Source organism: Cibotium barometz, chromosome 62 (genome assembly GCF_041138505.1).
Source record: "Cibotium barometz isolate CiBa-2024 chromosome 62, ASM4113850v1, whole genome shotgun sequence".
NCBI lineage: Eukaryota > Viridiplantae > Streptophyta > Polypodiopsida > Cyatheales > Cibotiaceae > Cibotium > Cibotium barometz.
Genome location: NC_141107.1, coordinates 11097225 through 11112619, shown reverse-complemented (window position 1 = coordinate 11112619; position 15395 = coordinate 11097225).

Here is a 15395-nt window from a genome sequence, read left to right as displayed (position 1 = left end):
GTGAAGGCATATGGGGATATATGAATGGGAATGTGAAAATGGATGTATGTATGTGGATGTGTGAATGTGGAGATGGGAGTGTGGATGTATGAATGTGAAAATGGATGTATGCATGAAGATGTATATGCGTAGATGTGAATGTGGATGTAGATGTGGATGTATGTATGTGTGTGGATGTATAGATGTGAATGTGGATGTAGATGTGGATGTATGTATGTGTGTGGATGTATAGATGTGAATGTGAATGGGAATGCGGATATGGATGTATGTATGTATGTGGATGTAGATGTGAATGTATAGATGTGAATGGAAATGTGGATGTGGATGTATGTATGTATGTGGATGTGGATATATGAATGAGGATGTGATAATGGATGTATGCATGTGGATGTGGATATATGGATGTGAATGTGGATGTGGATGTAGATACGGATGTGGATGTATGTGGATGTATAGATGTGGATGTATAGATGCGAATGGGAATGTGGATGTGGATGTGGATGTATGGATGCGAATGGGAATGTGGATGTATGAATGTGAATGTGGATGTGGATGTATGGATGTGAATGTGGATGTGGATGTATGGATGTGGATATGGATGTGTATGTATGAATATGGATATGGGATGTGGATGTATAAATGAGGATGTGAAAATGGATGTATGCATGTAGATGTGGATGTATGGATGTGAATGTGAATGTGTATGTGAATTAATGTGTCGTCGATATGAGGAAATGGATGAGAATGAGTACACATTGAATGGAATGTGGAATAAGTAATGTGGACTAAGGAGGGATAATGTGGAAAGATGAGAGTTCGATTTAGAAACTGTATTTTGTGACTGTTTGTAAATGACTGTTTTATGTCAAGAATGATGGGGAAGCATTTTGACCGTCTTGTGGATTAAGGTCATGAAGACCTAACTGTTAAAGTTGCAACTGCTGAGACAGAGAGTCAATGGAGGACGTCTCGCGTAGCAAGGTCGACCGAAGTCTTGACCAGCCTCGGTTCGATTTAAATGGTGAGCTTTCGGTACGGTGGATGAGGGACCAAGGAAGCGGCCTATGAGTGAAGCGCTAGGTCACCTGCGAAGGATCCTAGAGGGTGCTGACCATACGGTGCTCGGGCTCTGGGTCGCCTAGGATACCCACACGTGCGTCGAGGAAGATATCGAAACAAGTAGTAAGATTTGTTTTCTGAAACCGAGCATGGATCTGGTTGATTGACCTTGCTGGTCTTCAATGGATGAGTCCATGGCTCTTTTTATGGATCTGTTGGTTGATCTTGCTAATCTTCAACGAGAGTCCATCTTGATTTTTATAAGTGATTATATTGCCGAGTATTATGGGCTAGGAACTATTGAAAAGGCCCCTGAGTGCACAGGTGGTGAGCGTTCTAGTTGCCAATGATGCCATAGATACTCTGATGAAGGGATGATGGGAAATTAAAAATCAACCGGATAAATTGGAAGATTGTGATCAGTGGTACTATGGTTCAAAAGGATTGTTTTAAAGTTAGCTGATGCTAAGAAAAAGGCAATTTCATATTGGGTGTGTAAGTGGTGTGGCTAGTTTTATGTTTGCATGAACTTCCGGCTAGGGGGCCTTGGAACTCTTTTCCTTGGTACCCGGGACAAAACCTAACCAAATTCCAAATTGGATCCCATCACTACAGTGGTTGGGCGGTTGGCTAACCCATGAGATCCGATGGGGTTAGGCTGGACTGATGGATCCGTAAATCGAGACTCAATTTCTGTTATTGCGATAGATGAAGTAAATCCCAGATAGTAATTGTTCTATGGATAGGAATCAATGGTTGTGCCTCTTGATGGGGAAAAAAGCGTTGATCCCAATGATCCAAGTGCAAGTTTCTTCCTTGATCTAACCGAGTACCTTTGTAGGTGCAGTCGGATCAGTTTGATCAGTAATGGTCTTGACTACGTTAGAGTAAAAAGTTATCCTGGTGGAATCGTCCGTGCTTTCCGGATAAAGGAAGTTTTTTCGGGTTCGATTTTGGAAAAACCGACGGATTAGTCTCTTGTCCGGATATCCGTGGACGAGGCCCCGAATGTGGGACCCCTGTCCCGCGCGAGAAGTGCTACTTCCGCTGCTAGTACCCCGAATCCGTTGCTCGGTGGGAACAGGGATCTCACAATTGGTATCAGAGCGAATTGGTTAATAAAGATCAACTGAGAAGCCAAATATGTCAAAAATTTATCAAGAAGCACAAAAAGGTTGTAATTGTGTGATATAATTCATACAATTTGATATTCAAACTGAAATTCGTAATTTGGTAATTGGATCTTCAAATGGAAGTACCGCAATTATATAGAACCCCTGACTTGCTTGAGGGCTAGACATGATGGTATTTACCTTATAATTCCAAGGGCCGTGACTACCCGTATATACCGAGAGTATAACTGCAGCTCTTTACTGACAGTATATACGAGTAAATCTAAGACTTGAAAGTATAAGCGTTAATGCTATCCATAGGATGATTTCGAATGTGGTTTATATGATTTTTAATTCTGTTTCAGAATTGATGAATCGATTTGGATTCGGATTGAAAAATGATGATCCCTGAAATTTGGTTGAAATGTAATAAGCTGAGCGAAAACCCAATGAGGATGAATGGGACAAGTCCCTGTGATGATATTCATAACTGGAATGATGATAATGATTTCAGCAAATCACTATGAGATTAGTGGATTGTGCTGTCAAAGTGCTACTGTTATTAACATTTGACTCGATATATCAAGTTAAGGGATGACAAATTGAGAACTTGCTTGACTGAAATTTCCGTGGAGGAATGTTCAGAAAGAAAATTTTTCGATCTAATGGACCATTATCGTGTTAAAGATATGAATGATATGATCTGAAATGAATTGTTATTTAATGATGAGTTCTATATAAGGGATATTTATCCCCGTATTCTGTTGGGTTGACCAGAATATAAGGAACCCCAGAATAAATTGGATCTTAAGAAAAAGAGTTGTCCTCTACTTTACGAGATGAGGACATCTCGCACTTTTTAAGTGGGGTAGAATGTAAGATTCCTCCCCAGCCTTCGAGGTATGCAGGAGTAAGAACCTCCCTTTCTGATCTTATAATTATTCCCTCTCTAAATAAAACAAAGATTCTGTTTAAAAAAGGAAGACCCTTTCCCCAGAATACTTCTCAAAAGTCCCACCTGTTTTAAAGATTATGAACGATGAGTTCAGAAGTGAGAACTGGTGTTTTGGATGCCAAGGTTTTGGTCATCAATTAAAAGACTACCCAGGATCGACAGAAGTAGTATGCAGATAAAAAGAGGGCAGTCAGAGAATTCAAAGAAGCAGATATGGTCTTCATTCGAGTACGCCCCAAAAGAAGTTCTTTATCTCTTAGGAAGTATAAGAAGTTATCCCCCAGATATTGTGGGCCATATCGGATTTCAATGAAAGTAGATGACTTAGCCTACGAGCTTTTTCTACCTCATCATCTCAAAGTTCATAATGTATTTCATATGAACCTTCTATAGAAATATGTGCCAAACCCAAATCATGGAAAGACGGTAAAACTTCAGTGACAAGATACCGTTGGCTTCTAAGTTACGCTAGCTCCTTCCTTTATATAAGTCGTAACTTTTACTTGTCGCTCACAGTAATCTTACTTCCATCGATCGCCTTTCTTTCTTAATCTCCTTCATGGCTTGGCAACATGAATTAGTTTTATCCATGATAATTTCTCACCTTCAAGACGCAAGCGAGTCTGTGAAGAAGGATTTTATAGAACTGTATGAGCGCTCACTTTTTCCTCACTTGGGAACTTCTGTAGCTCAGACCAAATAGCGGACCTATCAAGACATATCTAGGGTAACACCGTGGGGTCAGCAGCACTTTCGCAACAATGTCCGCTTGGCTATGGTTATTGAAGCTTTGGGTTTGGGTCCCCGATACTATTGCGTGATGAGATCAAGGCATATTGGGCTTTCTGAGCGGGTCTTCTTACTGGCGTGTTTTCTTCCTCATCAAAAGATAGCCTTTATCCCGTTTTTGGCTTGCCTCTCAGAGGTCCTTTTAATAGGTCACCTCATACCAATGAGATAGGTGCTGCAATAACCAGCCAAATTATTCCCATAGATGAGTTACCTTATACGTGTGCAGCTTGTGAGTGTTGCTTTTGTGACCATATGATGGACGGGCTTATGGAAGTGTAAAGAGTTCTTCTATCTTTACTGTATATGTTCCAAGAATGAATAAAGTTGAAATCTTTGTTCTTGTCTTGAGTCTTGCTCTCTTTGAGACTTTTCTTGGTGGTTAATCTTAATTAAAAATTTTCTCTCAGTCTCATGTTTGTGCATCTTGCGAAATTACCCCCAGTTTGCGAAATGAGGGCATCTCGCGTTTTTCAAGTGGGAGAGAATGTAAGATTCCTCCCCAGCCTCTCAAGATGACCAACATCTTTCCGTGTAATTAAATTCCTCTTCAGAAATATAAAAGATCTTGTTTCTAACCGTTTTAACTTAGAGAGCGAAAATATTCTAGAGAGAGAATATTTCGATTTTGAATATTTTTAGATAGAAAAATTTCTCATATTATTAAAATGAATTCCCCTGAAACAGAAATTCAAAAAGAACTTTCCAATGTGCAATTGGAATTTATTGGAAATGGGTATAAAGGACCTTAGTCTAAGGGTTTAGATTTTCAGAAATTTTTGGATTATGGTCCAATTAAGGTTCCTATGGGCCAATAGCATCAATCCATGTGTAGGGAGGAGATAAATCCAATTTGTAAAAGAAGATATCCAAAAATGAGTAAATGCTCACATAAGATGAAGAGTTGACTATGTACAAAGTTTATTAGTAAGAAACTATGAGTAATTTTAATAGTATGAGATATTTGGGTATAATGATTTCATTTTGACACATATGTAAGGAAGAGGAGTCTCTTCAATACTCACATAAGATGAAGAGTTGACTATGTACAAAGTTTATTAGTAAAAAACTATGAGCAATATTAAAAATATGAGATATTTTGTGTATTCAAAAATGAGTAAATGCTCACATAAGATGAAGAGTTGAAAATGTACAAGGTTTATTAGTTAAAAACTATGAGCAATATTAAAAATATGAGATATTTTGGATATAATCATTCCATTTTGACACATATGTAAGGAAGGGGAGTCCCTTAAAGGAGGTGCATATTTCACATGCTTGAATGAGTTTTAAACTCAAAAATAATGTGATATTTTTATCTCTCCTCTCTCTTGAACCAAACCAAATCAAAAGGGAACCAAACCGAATCAAAAAGGAACCAAACTAGGTCCAAATCTAGTCCAAATTCAACCAAACTGAATTTGGAAAATTCTAGAATTCAGTTAGCTTTGGTTAGAGCTTCCCTCTCCTATAAATAGAACATGAGTCCTTTGAAAAAAAGGAGAAGGATTTTACTATACTAGAGTTATGCTGAAATAATGCTAATTTCTACTATTCTCTAAAATTCTCTCCAAATTGAAGAAATTGGAGCTTCCCTCTTTCTTCAATCCCCATTGGTGGCTCCATCAACATACTTAACCAATTGATTGGTTGGGGGCCTCTACCGTGAACAAAGAATCAAGCAATTTGTAAGGTAAATGGTGAATTTTGATCTTTTCTATAATTTCTCAATGTTTCTCTCTTCTCAACCCCTCTCAAGCTTGAGAAGCTTAATTGGAATGGTTTTTGAATGCTCTTGAAGTTAATTGATGAATGGTAGTGAAGAGTTATATAATTTGATGAATACTATTGAAGTTAATTGATTAATGATAGTTAAGAATTACATAAATTTTCATTTATGCTTAATTCTAATGGTTTTTATGTAATTTCTCTCTCTCACTCAAGAAATGGTCATACTCATGACCCATTCTCAATCCAAATGAAGCTTTTCATAAAGCTTTTCCTTAATCCAAGATTAATCTATGCTTGAGGCCAAATTAATGGTTTTTTTCTATGCTTTTAGTTTATGTATTTCATGAATATCGATGATTCAATCCATTATGGATTAATGATCCAATTAGGGATCATTCTATTTATTTCCTTATTGATAAGCTTTATCCCTTAGAAAATTTCAGATTTATCAGTCATAGCAGCGGAGCTATGGTAAAATTTTTATAAAAATTACGTATAAAATAATTTCATTCAAAGCATGAAAAGAGAACTTCCTACCATATTCTAGGAATTATCATCCTAGATTAATTGAAAGATATTCATTGTAATCATAGAGAAATTGATTTTTATATTATGACTAATTGATTTTCATGCATAGAGGTATGCATAAAAGATTATTATTTTAACATAAAAGTGTTACTTTTATCATATTTGGATTTCATGCATAGAGGTATACATAAAAGATTGGTATTTTAATGTAAAAGTGTTACTTTTATCATAATTGGATTTCATGCATAGAGGTATGCATAAAAGATTATTATTTTAATGTAAAAGTGTTACTTTTATCATAATTGGATTTCATGCATAGAGGTATGCATAAAAGATTATTATTTTATTATAAAAGTGTTACTTTTATCATATTTGAATTTCATGCATAGAGGTATGCATAAAAGTTGATTATTTAATTATAAAAGTGTTACTTTTATCACAATTGAATTTCATGCATAGAAGTATGCATAAGAGTTGATTATTATATGATAAAAGTGTTACTTTTATCATATTTGGATTTCATGCATAGAAGTATGCATAAAAGATATTCTTTTTATACTAAAAGTGTGATTTTCATCATAAATGGATTTTATGCATAACTCAGATGCATAAGAGAAATTCTTTTATTCTAAAAGTGTAATTTCTACCAAATTGAATTTATGCATAAGAAGATGCATAAAAGATTGATTCAAAAGTGTCATTCTCATCTAAATTGAATTTATGCATAGGAAGATGCATAAAAGATTGATTCAAAAGTGTCATTCTCATCTAAATTGAATTTATGCATAGGAAGACGCATAAAAGATTGAATTTTAATTCAAAAGTGTCATTTTTATTTAAAATGAATTTATGCATAGGAAGATGCATAAAAGATTGATTTTTACTTCGAAAGTATTAATCTCCTTAAATGGAATTTATGCATAAATAAATGTGTAAAGAAATCTTATATCAAATATAAGAATTCTCTTGTATTCTATAAATAGATATGAGATGTGATAGGATGTGATAAGAGGTGTATAAGATGTGATAAGAGGTGATAAGATGCTTATGAAATAAGTTAGCAGGTGATAAGATGAATTAAGATGTGATAAGATGTGTATGAGATGAGGTAAGAAGTGTATGTGATAGGATAAGATGTATATGGGTCGTGATAGGGCAAGAATGGATGTGATGTAAAAGATTAGATGTGAAGGCATATGGGGATATATGAATGGGAATGTGAAAATGGATGTATGTATGTGGATGTGTGAATGTGGAGATGGGAGTGTGGATGTATGAATGTGAAAATGGATGTATGCATGAAGATGTATGCGTAGATGTGAATGTGGATGTAGATGTGGATGTATGTATGTGTGTGGATGTATAGATGTGAATGGGAATGCGGATGTGGATGTATGTATGTATTGCGATGTAGATGTGAATGGGAATGTGGATGTGGATGTATGTATGTATGTGGATGTGGATATATGAATGAGGACGTGATAATGGATATATGCATGTAGATGTGGATATATGGATGTGAATGTGAATGTGGATGTGGATGTGGATGTGGATGTATGGATGTAGATACGGATGTGGATGTATATATGTATGTGGATGTAGATGTGGATGTATAGATGCGAATGGGAATGTGGATGTGGATGTATGAATGTGAATGTGGATGTGGATGTGGATGTATGGATGTGGATATGGATGTGTATGTATGAATATGGATATGGGATGTGGATGTATAAATGAGGATGTGAAAATGGATGTATGCATGTAGATGTGGATGTATGGATGTGAATGTGAATTAATGTGTCGTCGATATGAGGAAATGGATGAGAATGAGTACACATTGAATGGAATGTGGAATAAGTAATGTGGACTAAGGAGGGATAATGTGGAAAGACGAGAGTTCGATTTAGAAACTGTATTTTGTGACTGTTTGTAAATGACTGTTTTATGTCAAGAATGATGGGGAAGCATTTTGACCGTCTTGTGGATTAAGGTCATGAAGACCTAACTGTTAAAGTTGCAACTGCTGAGACAGAGAGTCAATGGAGGACGTCTCGCGTAGCAAGGTCGACCGAGGTCTTGACCAGCCTCGGTTCGATTTAAATGGTGAGCTTCCGATACGGTGGATGAGCGACCAAGGAAGCGGCCTATGAGTGAAGCGCTAGGTCACCTGCGAAGGATCCTAGAGGGTGCTGACCATACGGTGCTCGGGCTCTGGGTCGCCTAGGATACCCACACTGCGTCGAGGAAGATATCGGAACAAGGACTAAGAGTTGTTTTCTGAAACCGGGCATGGATCTGGTTGATTGACCTTGCTGGTCTTCAATGGATGAGTCCATGGCTCTTTTTATGGATCTGTTGGTTGATCTTGCTGATCTTCAACGAGAGTCCATCTTGATTTTTATAAGTGATTATATTGCCGAGTATTATGGGCTAGGAACTATTGAAAAGGCCCCTGAGTGGACAGGTGGTGAGCGTTCTAGTTGCCAATGATGCCATAGATACTCTGATGAAGGGATGATGGGAAATTAAGAATCAACCGGATAAATTGGAAGATTGTGATCAGTGGTACTATGGTTCATTGAAGGATTGTTTTAAAGTTAGCTGATGCTAAGAAAAAGGTAATTTCATATTGGGTGTGTAAGTGGTGTGGCTAGTTTTATGTTTGCATGAACTTCCGGTTAGGGGACCTTGGAACTCTTTTCCTTGGTACTCGGGACAAAACCTAACCAAATTCCAAATTGGATCCCATCACTACAGTGGTTGGGCGGTTCCCATGAGATCGGATGGGGTTAGGTGGGACTGATGGATCCGTAAATCGAGACTCAATTTCTGTTATTACGATAGATGAAGTAAATCCCAGATAGTAATTGTTCTATGGATAGGAATCAACGGCTGTGTCCCTTGATGGGGAAAAAAACGTTGATCCCAATGATCCAAGTGCAAGTTTCTTCCTTGATCTGACCGAGTACCTTTGTAGGTGCAGTCGGATCAGTTTGATCAGTAATGGTCTTGACTACGTTAGAGTAAAAAGTTATCCTGGTGGAATCGTCCGTGCTTTCCGGATAAAGGAAGTTTTTTCGGGTTCGGTTTTGGAAAAACTGACGGATTAGTCTCTTGTCCGGATATCTGTGGACGAGGCCCCGAATGTGGACCCTTGTCCCGCGCGAGAAGTGCTACTTCCGTTGCTAGTACCCCGAATCCGTTGCTCGGTGGGAACAGGGATCTCATAGTTGGTATCAGAGCGAATTGGTTAATAAAGATCAACTGAGAGGCCAAATATGTCAAAAATTTATCAAGAACACAAAAAGGTTGTAATTGTGTGATATAATTCATACAATTTGATATTCAAACTAAAATTCGTAATTTGGTAATTGGGTCTTCAGATGGAAGTACCGCAATTATATAGAATCCCTGACTTGCTTGAGGCCTAGACATGATGGTATTTACCTTATAATTCCAAGGGCCGTGACTACCCGTATATACCGAGAGTATAACTGCAGCTCTTTACTGACAGTATATACGAGTAAATCTAAGACTTGAAATTATAAGCGTTAATGCTATCCAGAGGATGATTTCGAATGTGGTTGATATGATTTTTAATTCTGTTTGAGAATTGATGAATTGATTTGGATTCGGATTGAAAAATGATGATCCCTGAAATTTGGTTGAAATGTAACAAGCTGAGCGAAAACCCAATGAGGATAAATGGGACGAGTCCTTGTGATGATATTCATAACTGGAATGATGATAATGATTTCAGCAAATCACTATGAGATTAGTGGATTGTGCTGTCAAAGTGCTACTGTTATTAACACTTGACTCGGTATATCAAGTTAAGGGATGACAAATTGAGAACTTGCTTGACTGAAATTCCCGTGAAGGAATGTTCAGAAAGAAAATTTTTTGATCTAATGGACCATTATCGTGTTAAAGATATGAATGATATGATCTGAAATGAATTGTTATTTAATGATGAGTTCTATATAAGGGATATTTATCCCCGTATTCTGTTGGGTTGACTAGAATATAAGGAACCCCAGAATAAATTGGATCTTAAGAAAAAGAGTTGTCCTCTACTTTACGAGATGAGGACATCTCGCACTTTTTAAGTGGGGTAGAATGTAAGATTCCTCCCCAGCCTTCGAGGTATGCAGGAGTAAGAACCTCCCTTTCTGATCTTATAATTATTCCCTCTCTAAATAAAATAAAGATTATGTTTAAAAAAGGAAGACCCTTTCCCCAGAATACTTCTCAAAAGTCCCACCTGTTTTAAAGATTATGAACGATGAGTTCAGAAGTGAGAACCGGTGTTTTGGATGCCAAGGTTTTGGTCATCAATTAAAAGACTACCCAGGATCGACAGAAGTATTATGCAGATAAAAAGAGGGCAGTCAGAGAATTCAAAGAAGCAGATAAGGTCTTCATTCGAGTACGCCCCAAAAGAAGTTCTTTATCTCTTAGGAAGTATAAGAAGTTATCCCCCAGATATTGTGGGCCATATCGGATTTCAATGAAAGTAGGTGACTTAGCCTACGAGCTTTTTCTACCTCATCATCTCAAAGTTCATAATGTATTTCATATGAACCTTCTATAGAAATATGTGCCAAACCCAAATCATGGAAAGACGGTAAAACTTCAGTGACAAGATACCGTTGGCTTCTAAGTTACGCTAGCTCCTTCCTTTATATAAGTCGTAACTTTTACTTGTCGCTCACAGTAATCTTACTTCCATCGATCGCCTTTCTTTCTTAATCTCCTTCATGGCTTGGCAACATGAATTAGTTTTATCCATGATGATTTCTCACCTTCAAGACGCAAGCGAGTCTGTGAAGAAGGATTTTATAGAACTGTATGAGCGCTCACTTTTCCCTCACTTGGGAACTTCTGTAGCTCAGACCAAATGGCGGACCTATCAAGACATAACTAGGGTAACACCGTGGGGTCAGCAGCACTTTCGTAACAATGTCCGCTTGGCTATGGTTATTGAAGCTTTGGGTTTGGGTCCCCGATACTATTGCGTGATGAGATCAAGGCATATTGGGTTTTCTGAGCGGGTCTTCTTACTGGCGTGTTTTCTTCCTCATCAGAAGATATGCCTTTATCCGATTTTTGGCTTGCCTCTCAGAGGTCCTTTTAATAGGTCACCTCATACCAATGAGATAGGTGCTGCAATAACCAGCTGAATTATTCCCATAGATGAGTTACCTTATACGTGTGCAGCTTGTGAGTGTTGCTTTTGTGACCATATGATGGACGGGCTTATGGAAGTGTAAAGAGTTCTTCTATCTTTACTGTATATGTTCCAAGAATGAATAAAGTTGAAATCTTTGTTCTTGTCTTGAGTCTTGCTCTCTTTGAGACTTTTCTTGGTGGTTAATCTTAATTAAAAATTTTCTCTCAGTCTCATATTTGTGCATCTTGCGAAATTATCCCCAGTTTGCGAGATGAGGGCATCTCGCGTTTTTCAAGTGGGAGAGAATATAAGATTCCTCCCCAGTCTCTCAAGATGACCAACATCTTTCCGTGTAATTAAATTCCTCTTCAGAAATATAAAAGATCTTGTTTCTAACCCTTAGAGAGAGAAAATATTTTAGAGAGAGAATATTTCGATTTTGAATATTTTTAGATAGAAAAATTTCTCATATTATTAAAATGAATTCCCCTGAAACAGAAATTCAAAAAGAACTTTCCAATGTGCAATTGGAATTTATTGGAAATGGGTATAAAGGACCTTAGCCTAAGGGTTTAGATTTTCAGAAATTTTTGGATTATGGTCCAATTAAGGTTCCTATGGGCCAATAGCATCAATCTATGTGTAGGGAGGAGATAAATCCAATTTGTAAAAGAAGATACCCAAAAATGAGTAAATGCTCACATAAGATGAAGAGTTGACTATGTACAAAGTTTATTAGTAAGAAACTATGAGTAATTTTAATAGTATGAGATATTTGGGTATAATGATTTCATTTTGACACATATGTAAGGAAGGGGAGTCCCTTCAATACTTACATAAGATGAAGAGTTGACTATGTACAAAGTTTATTAGTAAAAAACTATGAGCAATATTAAAAATATGAGATATTTTGGGTATCCAAAAATGAGTAAATGCTCACATAAGATGAAGAGTTGAAAATGTACAAGGTTTATTAGTAAAAAACTATGAGCTATATTAAAAATATGAGATATTTTGGGTATCCAAAAATGAGTAAATGCTCACATAAGATGAAGAGTTGAAAATGTACAAGGTTTATTAGTTAAAAACTATGAGCAATATTAAAAATATGAGATATTTTGGGTATAATCATTCCATTTTGACACATATATAAGGAAGGGGAGTCCCTTAAAGGAGGTGCATATTTCACATGCTTGAATGAGTTTTAAACTCAAAAATAATGTGATATTTTTATCTCTCCTCTTTCTTGAACCAAACCAAATCAAAAGGGAACCAAACCGAATAAAAAAAGGAACCAAACTAGGTCCAAATCTAGTCCAAATTCAACCAAACTGAATTTGAAAAATTCTAGAATTCAGTTAGCTTTGGTTAGAGCTTCCCTCTCCTATAAATAGAATACGAGTCCTTTGAAAAAAAGGAGAAGAATTTTACTATACTAGAGTTATGCTGAAATAATGCTAATTTCTACTATTCTCTAAAATTCTCTCCAAATTGAAGAAATTGGAGCTTCCCTCTTTCTTCAATCCCCATTGGTGGCTCCATCAACATACTTAACCAATTGATTGGTTGGGGGCCTCTACCGTGAACAAAGAATCAAGCAATTTGTAAGGTAAATGGTGAATTTTAATCTTTTCTATAATTTCTCAATGTTTCTCTCTTCTCAACCCCTCTCAAGCTTGAGAAGCTTAATTGGAATGGTTTTTGAATGCTATTGAAGTTAATTGATGAATGGTAGTGAAGAGTTACATAATTTGATGAATGCTATTGAAGTTAATTGATTAATGATAGTTAAGAATTACATAAATTTTCATTTATGCTTAATTCTAATGGTTTTTATGTAATTTCTCTCTCTCACTCAAGAAATGGTCATACTCATGATCCATTCTCAATCCAAATGAAGCTTTTCATAAAGCTTTTCCTTAATCTAAGATTAATCTATGCTTGAGGCCAAATTAATGGTTTTTTTCTATGCTTTTAGTTTATGTATTTCATGAATATCGATGATTCAATCTATTATGGATTAATGATCCAATTAGGGATCATTCTATTTATTTCCTTAATGATAAGCTTTATTCCTTAGAAAATTTCAGATTTATCAGTCATAGCAGCGGAGCTATGGTAAAATTTTTATAAAAATTACGCATAAAATAATTTCATTCAAAGCATGAAAAGAGGACTTCCTACCATATTCTAGGAATTATCATCCTAGATTAATTGAAAGATATTCATTGTAATTATAGAGAAATTGATTTTTATATTATGCATAATTGATTTTCATGCATAGAGGTATGCATAAAAGATTATTATTTTAACATAAAAGTGTTACTTTTATCATATTTGGATTTCATGCATAGAGGTATACATAAAAGATTGGTATTTTAATGTAAAAGTGTTACTTTTATCATAATTGGATTTCATGCATAGAGGTATGCATAAAAGATTATTATTTTAATGTAAAAGTGTTACTTTTATCATAATTGGATTTCATGCATAGAGGTATGCATAAAAGATTATTATTTTATTATAAAAGTGTTACTTTTATCATATTTGAATTTCATGCATAGAGGTATGCATAAAAGTTGATTATTTTATTATAAAAGTGTTACTTTTATCACAATTGAATTTCATGCATAGAAGTATGCATAAGAGTTGATTATTATATTATAAAAGTGTTACTTTTATCATATTTGGATTTCATGCATAGAAGTATGCATAAAAGATATTCTTTTTATTCTAAAAGTGTGATTTTCATCATAAATGGAATTTATGCATAACTTAGATGCATAAGAGAAATTCTTTTATTCTAAAAGTGTAATTCCTACCAAATTGAATTTATGCATAGGAAGATGCATAAAAGATTGATTCAAAAGTGTCATTCTCATCTAAATTGAATTTATGCATAGGAAGATGCATAAAAGATTGAATTTTAATTCAAAAGTGTCATTTTCATTTAAAATGAATTTATGCATAGGAAGATGCATAAAAGATTGATTTTTACTTCGAAAGTATTAATCTCCTTAAATGAAATTTATGTATAAAGAAATCTTATATCAAATATAAGAATTCTCTTGTATTCTATAAATAGATATGAGATGTGATAGGATGTGATAAGAGGTGTATAAGATGTGATAAGAGGTGATAAGATGGTTATGAAATAAGTTAGCAAGTGATAAGATGAATTAAGATGTGATAAGATGTGTATGAGATGAGGTAAGAAGTGTATGTGATAGGATACGATGTATATGGGTCGTGATAGGGCAAGAATGGATGTGATGTAAAAGATTACATGTGAAGGCATATGGGGATATATGAATGGGAATGTGGAAATGGATGTATGTATATGGATGTGTGAATGTGGAGATGGGAGTGTGAATGTGAAAATGGATGTATGTATGTGGATGTGTGAATGTGGAGATGGGAGTGTGGATGTATGAATGTGAAAATGGATGTATGCATGAAGATGAATGTGGATGTAGATGTGGATGTATGTATGTGTGTGGATGTATAGATGTGAATGGGAATGCGGATGTGGATGTATGTATGTATGTGGATGTAGATATGAATGCATAGATGTGAATGGGAATGTGGATGTGGATGTATGTATGTATGTGGATGTGGATATATGAATGAGGACGTGATAATGGATGTATGCATGTAGATGTGGATATATGGATGTGAATGTGAATGTGGATGTGGATGTATGGATGTAGATACGGATGTGGATGTATATATGTATGTGGATGTAGATGTGGATGTATAGATGCGAATGGGAATGTGGATGTGGATGTATGAATGTGAATGTGGATGTGGATGTGGATGTATGAATGGGAATGGGAATGTGGATGTGGATGTATGAATGTGAATGTGGATGTGGATGTGGATGTATGGATGTGGATATGGATGTGTATGTATGAATATGGATATGGGATGTGGATGTATAAATGAGGATGTGAAAATGGATGTATGCATGTAGATGTGGATGTATGGATGTGAATGTGAATGTGTATGTGAATTAATGTGTCGTCGATATGAGGAAATGGATGAGAAT